The sequence below is a fragment of the Myotis nattereri genome (genome assembly GCF_964212035.1).
Source record: "Myotis nattereri genome assembly, chromosome: 11".
NCBI lineage: Eukaryota > Metazoa > Chordata > Mammalia > Chiroptera > Vespertilionidae > Myotis > Myotis nattereri.
Window position 1 is genome coordinate 37,065,825 of NC_138086.1, and position 8,074 is coordinate 37,073,898.

An 8,074-nucleotide genomic window follows, 5' to 3' on the forward strand; every position below is an offset into this window, starting at 1 on the left:
AAATTTAAACCCTAAAATAGATTGATCTACTTTAGTGATTTTAAAAATTACTCTTAGCAGGTCTTATTTTCTAAATAAAGTCTTACAATGGACAACAATTATGAGTAAAATAAAACATTAAAAGAAGAGATCAACTCTTTCTCAAGCAGAAGAAAGAAGAAAACGAGACTCTCAAGCAACCTAACTTTTTCACCACCCTTTGCAGATGTTATAAACCACATGTGGCACCCAAGGACTCCAAGATATACAGTTCCAAGCCTGATTTGTCAGTCTCAGCAATGTCCTAGCGGCTTATATAACATTAACTCTACTGTAAATAACAATTAAGAAACATGGACAAATAATATTTTTTAAAAAAATAAAGCAATTGAAAACAGTGAAGACTGACACAAGCTAGGCAGAAATTTGAACAAAACTAACCAGTGAAAAAAGGAACTTTACTGGGGGAGGTCTGTGTATGTATGGCTTTTTTTCTGAGCAAAATCCAGTGCACAGTGTTCAGGGAAAACGAGCTATCCAGCAGATAGCTGCAGTGTTGTTGGATTAGGATGTAGAGTCACAGGATAGAGTCAGACAGCTGAAAATTGAGATGATCAAGTCAGGAAAGAAGGGAGCCACAAACATGTAAATTTGTAAATTTGCATATATGTTTCCTCATATCCTTAGCTGACTTTTAACTGTGAATAAGCAGAAAAGACTACAAGAAATCCAGCAGAAAGCAAAAGGTGAAAAGCAGAAAATGTAAATGGGACTTCAATGCTGGTCACTGAGGGGAGTTGGAATTTAAAATTTGAAATGTACTAGGTTAGAGGGGTTTCCATTGAAATTAGGAGGAATCACATCCTCATACAGTTTTATTTAACTAAGAATTTTCCTTAAGACTAAGGGCAAAACTCTTTCTAACAATGTGTAAAATCAAGCTTCTACGAGTTCAAGGAGTCAATCAATAATTTCACCACAAGATAAATGTGCACTCCTGCCAGAAGATAAATTACTTCTTTTTAGAAAAACTTTAACAAAATCCAATGTGTATACATGTATCATCCACAATGTTCAGTATGCAGTTAAAAAATTTTAAATGTGTAAAGAAGCAGGTGAAATTGATTCATAACTGAGATAAAAGGCATTCAATATCATGTCAGTTAGATATTGGAATTAGCAGACTTGGACTTTAAAACAGGTAATAGATATATTCAATGACTGAACTAAAGGAAATCATTACCATAATTAGTGAATCAGAGAATTTCAGAAAAGAAATGCAAATTGTTCTTAAAAGAATCAAAACTAAAAATAACAGTATCTGAAATTTAAAAAGCCATCGTATGATATCTATACATACAAAAGTCTAAGTGACCGTTGTTAAGGTGGAATGACTGGAACGACCAGTCACTATGACATGCACTGAGCAGGCAGGCAGGCGAGTGCTTAGGACCAAGCAGGCAGGCAGGCGAGCAGTTAGGGGTGAGCAGTCCCAGATTGTGAGAGTGATGTCTGACTGCCGGATGTCCGACTGCAAGAATCGGGCCTACACCGACAGTCGAACATCTTACGAGGTGTCCCAAATTGCAAGAGGGTGCAGGCCGGGCTGAGGGACCACCCCCCTACCGTGCATCGGGCCTCTGGTTAATATTATAATGGAAACAGCAGAAAGCAATGTCAGTAAACTTAAGGAACAATCAATAGCAACTATGTAATATGAAGAACAGAGATTGGGAAAAATATTTTAAAATTAAATGAATAGGGTAACTGATTTGTTGGGCAATACAATTTTGTCTATTATAATTGTACATGAAGTCCAAAAAATAGAGTATAGAGAGACTGGGAAAGAAAAATATTTAAAAAGAATGATTGAAACTTTTCCAAAGTTGATGAAAAACTCTACCTAGAGATCCAGAAAGTTTAGCAAAACCCAATACAGATAAATAAAGAAAATCATGTGTAGGCTATCACAATCAAACTGCTAAAAAAAAAAAATGTTGCAAGCAGCCAGAGATGGAAGAAGCCATCTTATATACAGGGAAGCAAGGATAAGAATGATGGTTAATTTATTAGAAATAATGGAGGCCAGAAGACAATGGAGGCACATTATTGAGATGAGAGAGAGAGAGAAAAAACAATAACTCTGAGTTCTATAATTAATGAAAATTGCTGGGGTCCAACCCCAGCAGGTCCAGGGGTCCCCAAAGGTGTGGACAGAGTCGGTGAAGAAGGAATGACACAGAGACAGCATTCAGTTGATCAGCAGCCTAGCCAGGATCTCTAACCAGGATCTCCAGCCAAGTTCTGGTCTGGATCTCCAGTGAAGTTCTGTGTCCATGTTCTCTTGCTAGGTTCTCCAGCCAGGTTCTCCAGCCAAGTTCTGGTCTGGATCTGCAGAGAGGTTCTGCTCTAGATCTCCAGCGAAGTTCTGGTTAGGATCTCCAGCCAGGTTCTGTGTCCATGTTCTCTTTCTAGGTTCTCCAGCCAGGTTCTGTAGCCATGTTCCCTCGCTAGGTTCTCCAGCCAGGTTCTGTCCAGGTTCTCCAGCCAGGTTCAGTCACCAGGTTCTAGTCAGGTTCTCTTGCCAATTTCTGTAGTCAGGTTCGGTCCAGGATCTTTTGCCATGTTCTCTCCAGCGAAGTTCTTCTGTCTCTAGGTTCTGTGTAGGTTCTGTCTTCTAAGTTCTGTCTTCTTAGTTCTGTCTCCTAAGTTCTGTGCTGTTACATCTGTATTTATACCAGTTGATTCCAATCCTATCAATCTCTATTCCAAAGGTTAGGGCGTTTCTTATCTCCATCCCAGGAAGTAAAGATTATGTAGCTTAAACATGATTGTTCATAGTTAAAGTGATTAATTACCACCTGGCACTTAGTTAAGAGGTTTTATTCCCTCCCTAACTTCAGGGGAAAATCCCTACCTGGGGAAACAACCTTTCTCAGAGAGGTGACCTTGGTTAAAACACATAGTGCCAAGAAGGTGAGCAAACATATTAAGAACAGTATGCCGTATATGCCAGGTCCCTTGAAACAGCAAGGATGGACTGGCTCCCGGCAGAAAATGTCTTTCAAAAATGAAGGCATGAATGACATCAATGGATATGGCTGAGAAAAAATTTAAAACTTTGTTCCTATACAACATTAATGAACAACTAGCAAAAAATGTAAAAATCAACTTTTTTTATTCTAGAATTTAACAAAAAAATTACAACAACCAGGAAAGTGCTTAATGAAGGAAAAAACTACTGAATTTATTCAACAGATTTTGAATAATATCATGACATGTGCTGTGCTAGACTTTGAATTTTAATTTCAGTCAATGACCACTGATAAGGTTTTGGTAATTTTTAATAATGTAGTCCCTTGTATTTTTCATTTGTCCTGGCTTCTTTATTCATATGTCTATGATATTGAAATGAATAGCACTGACAGATAGAAAAAAAAACACAACTGTCTATTCAACATTTTCCTAAGATGTGTAATTTATATGTAATATTTTGGCCACCAAAACTTTTGACTACAGTTGTTAAATAGAGTCCTCTAATTACAGATTCCTAGTAATGGGAATAATTGAAGGACTTTGAACTTCCTAAAGTTGAGAAATCAACAACATCCAAAAACAATTAGAGCCCTAACTGGTTTGGTTCAGTGGCTAGAGCGTCAGCTTGTGGACTGAAGGGTCCCAGGTTTGATTCTGGTCAAGGGCATATACCTTGGTTGCAGGCACATCCCCAGTAGGGGGTATGCAGGAGGCAGCTGATCAATGTTTCTCTCTCATTGATGTTTCTAACTCTCTATTTCTCTCCCTACCTCTCTGTAAAAAATCAATAAAATATATTTTAAAAAAACAAAAACAAAAAACAATTAGCCTGAAGAATCTCAGAGGGAAGGATGGGACAGGGGGATGAGATTAACCAAAGAATCTATATGCATACTAGAGGCCTGGTGTATGAAATTTGAGCACTGGGAGAGGGGAGTCCCTCAGTCCGGCCTGCGCCCTCTCGCAGTCCAGACTATAAGCTGGCAGTCGGACATCCTTCTCGCAGTCCAGGACTCCTCGCTCCTTACCGCCCACCTCCTCGCTGCTCCTTACCTCTAGGCTCACTGCTCTTAGCACCGCTGTAAAGGTGGGAGAGGCTCCTGCCACCGCCACTGTACTCTCCAGCCGTGAGCCTGCTTCTGACCAAGCAGCTCTCCCCCTGTGGGAGCACACTGACCAATAGGGTACAGCTCCTGCATTGAGCGTCTGCCCCCTGGTGGTCAGTGCGCATCATAGCAACCAGTTGTTCTGCCAGTTGTTCCACAGTTTGGTTGATTTGCATATTAGGCTTTCATTATATGGGATATGCATTACCTATGAACACAGACAATAGGGTGAAGGCCTGGGGCAGGGCAGGAACCAGGTGGGGGGAGCAATGGGGAAAAAAGGGAAGCATCTGTAATACTCTCACCAATAAAAATTTTTTTAAAAAACAAAAACAATTATTTACTATGTAATAAAGTCAATAAATATTTTATTACATAATCAACTTAAACATAGTTTTACAAGATAGCAGTAAATACTATTTAGAAAAAATGTACTGTTAAATTTAAAGAGTGGCACATATAAGTGTATCTAATTACTCAACTACTGCTTCTTTCCAAAAATTTGACCATGCAGCATGATGATCTTAATTGCTTATAAGACAGAGTATTCCAATACCTTTCATCAGGAAAGCGTTTCTATCAGTGAAAAAGATAAAATTTATTTCCAAATAAATATGATTTAAATTTTTCAGTTATAAAAAGTAGCATGCTGGAGTTTCTATTTAAATGTTGATTTTATAATACTAGTTTGGGTAGGAGAAATTGTATTTTCTTGTTGAGTTTTGCACTTCCCCTGAAGAGAAAAAATATGGAGGGGAAGGAACATCATTAGACAAGATTTAGTCTGATCTTTTATGGAATGCTTGGAAGTATCCCTCTCAACTCTGTTTCACCAAGTTGTATAAAAAGCTCTATTAGCATTTGGGGGGGTAGTTTTTTGGTTGTTTTACTTTGAAAACAGTTAGAAAATGATACTATATAATCATTTATAGCTTTATGAGTCAGATTATCCCAATTCTTATTTATTTTTAATCCTCACCCAAGGATATGTTTTTATTAATTTGCAAGAAAGACAGAGAGAGAGAGAGAGAGAGAGAGAGAGAGAGAGAGAGAGAGAGAGAGAGAGAGAGAGAGAGATTACCTCCCATACTTGCCCCAACATGGATTGGAACTGCAACCCAGGTATGTGCCCCGACCAGGAATCGAATCGACAACCCTTTGGTGCATGGGATGATGCTCCAATCAACTGAGCCACACTGGCCAGGGCAGATTATCACAGCTTTTAGATAATGAGAATAAAAGATGAGATAGAAAAATAGACTAGAGATCGATCTCAAAAATAAATCTTATAAAGGTTTTAGTTGGGTAAAAGGTTGAAATGGAAGTACTATATGCCTAGACTGAGAGGAAAGTAAAGTGCTAAACAAGTAGAAAAACAGAATAAAAGGGATACTGAAAAAGTGGGGGATGGATTGGAAAAAAGTCAGAAGGCAGCCCAATTCTATATTTGAAAGTTGTTAAGTGGGTAGATCTTAAAAGTTTTCAACACACACACACACACACACACACACACATTGTAACTATGTATCTGATGGATATTAACTAGGCACTGTGGTGATCATTTCACAATGTATACAAATATTAAATTATTATACTATATACCTGGGACTAATATAATGTTATGTGTCAGGTATACCTCAATAAAAAAGAAGATAGTCTAATTTTGACCTTAAATATAAGCTCATCTAAACACACAGAGAGACAATTTCATCTAACTCATTGAATTTATAGATAATTTAGTTTCTCTCAAGTTGAAATAGTTGACTCGAGTGATCACGAAACAGGACCAGGAACCAGACCCACTTGTTCTCATTTTAGTTCACTTCACTGTATTACAAAGTAATGTCAACTTGATTTTCTTTAAATACACTTTTAGAAAAATACAATTTACACCAATATCAATTGCAAATTTGTTGTTATGAAGAACTCATTTCAATGGTCAAAATGAGGCTGAACAAAAAAATTCAGTATAGTTGGCTGATGGTGAATTTAATTATCAAGAATATTAAATAGTTGAAACTTAACACACTAACAGAAAATTATAAAATAGATACAGAAAATGTTGAGGATTTGTATGAAAATTTCCCCATTTCCCTTGGAATCATCTTGTCCTCAATGGAACGGTGTCTTATTCCCTTTCGTTTTGTTTCTATAGTACTTATTCAGCATTAAAACAAGAATTATGTTTGTATAGTAATATATCATCAAGACCAGTGGATACACATTTATTTAAACTCATATAAATCCGTACCTACACACATACATTTTTCCAATTTTAAATTCTATAACTGTTTTCCCTAAGGGATTCATAATGGTGCAGAATTACTCAGAGTCCACACCTAGATGAAAAGGCAAACCACACATTCCAGAGACTGTAAATCTGAGTGTCTCACAGTAATATCACTCCTGAATGTTGTTTTAGAAACTTCTGCCAGCTCCCACGTCTGGAACTTGTTACACATACAAGCATGATAAATAGGAAAAAAATAAACAAGTGAGCTGAATCTTTAACCAAGACAAGGAACACAACTGCTAGCATAATTTCAACCCCCAAAGCACTGAAAGGCTCTTCTATGCCTAACCACCATCTGGGGAAGGGAGGCAGGGGTATAGGGTGGAATAAATGCATCTTTGGATCAGTTGCAAACATTATTTTTTTTTTTAATAACATGCTTTCGTGGTGATGTGACCTGGGAAAACATATTGGCTGTAAATGCTGTAACCCAATAGTCCCTTCCTTTTGGAACATAGTTCTTCTTCTATAGGAGCAGTCTTGCTTCATCTTTTAATTAAACTAATTTTTATCTCATAGTCATCCATGACCAAAAAAAATGCTTGTAGGTGTAGCCAGGAAAAGTAAATTGTCAGTTTAAGGGCTAGTGAGCGAATTATTCAGGGAAGGCTTTGTCCTTTCCTGAACGTTACTTCTATGAGCTATGTGCAGATAGGCCAAGATAGATCGTGGGCTTCTTACAAGGCTGAGATGTGTGAGGATTGATACAAAAAATACTAAATTTCTCTCCATAATAAAGCTTAGAAAACACAAGGCTGCTACAAAGAGAATGGCATTGCCTCGGGACCTGAAGCAGTTGGAGTTGGTAAGGAGTGCAGGTTAAAAAATATTTTTTTCCAGCAAGACGGTAGGGATGTTGGGCCCAAGAGTCATCTATAAGATAGTCTCAGCTGTGGCTATGGCCCAAATACTTTGAGCACAGATATAAAAACTTAATGTAAGTATGTAGGTAGCTGTGTTGGGCTATGTTCTCTGCACTATAAAGTAAATTTCCATTCTACCACTCCACTATACACTTTGACCTCTACTCTTGATTTTTTAGTAAAATACTTCTATACAAAATATCCTTACATAAATGTGATTTGAGAAATATAAAAAAAGAGAACATTCCATGATTGGGTCAACACAGCATAGACAAAAGGAAAGGCTGTTAAGACTATTTTAGGCAAAGCAAGGAGTGAGAGTAAGACATGTCTAGAAGAAACATAAGAACCATTTCAGCCGTGGGCAAACTACAGCCTGCGGGCCGAATCCGGCCCGTTTGAAATGAATAAAGCTAAAAAAAAAAAAAAAAGACCGTACCCTTTTATGTAATGATGTTTACTTTGAATTTATATTAGTTCACACAAACACTCCATCCATGCTTTTGTTCCGGCCCTCCGGTCCAGTTTAAGAACCCATTGTGGCCCTCGAGTCAAAAAGTTTGCCCACCCCTGATTAGGCCCTAACTGGTTTGACTCAATAGATAGAGCGTTGGCCTGCAGACTGAAGGGTCCCAGGTTTGATTCCAGTCAAGGGCATGTACCTTGGTTGCGGGCACATCCCCAGTGGAGGGTGTGCAGGAGGCAGCTGATCATGTTTCTTCCTAACTTTCTATCCCTCCCCCTTCCTTTTTGTTAAAAATCAATAAAATATTTTATTTTTTAAAAAAGAACCATCT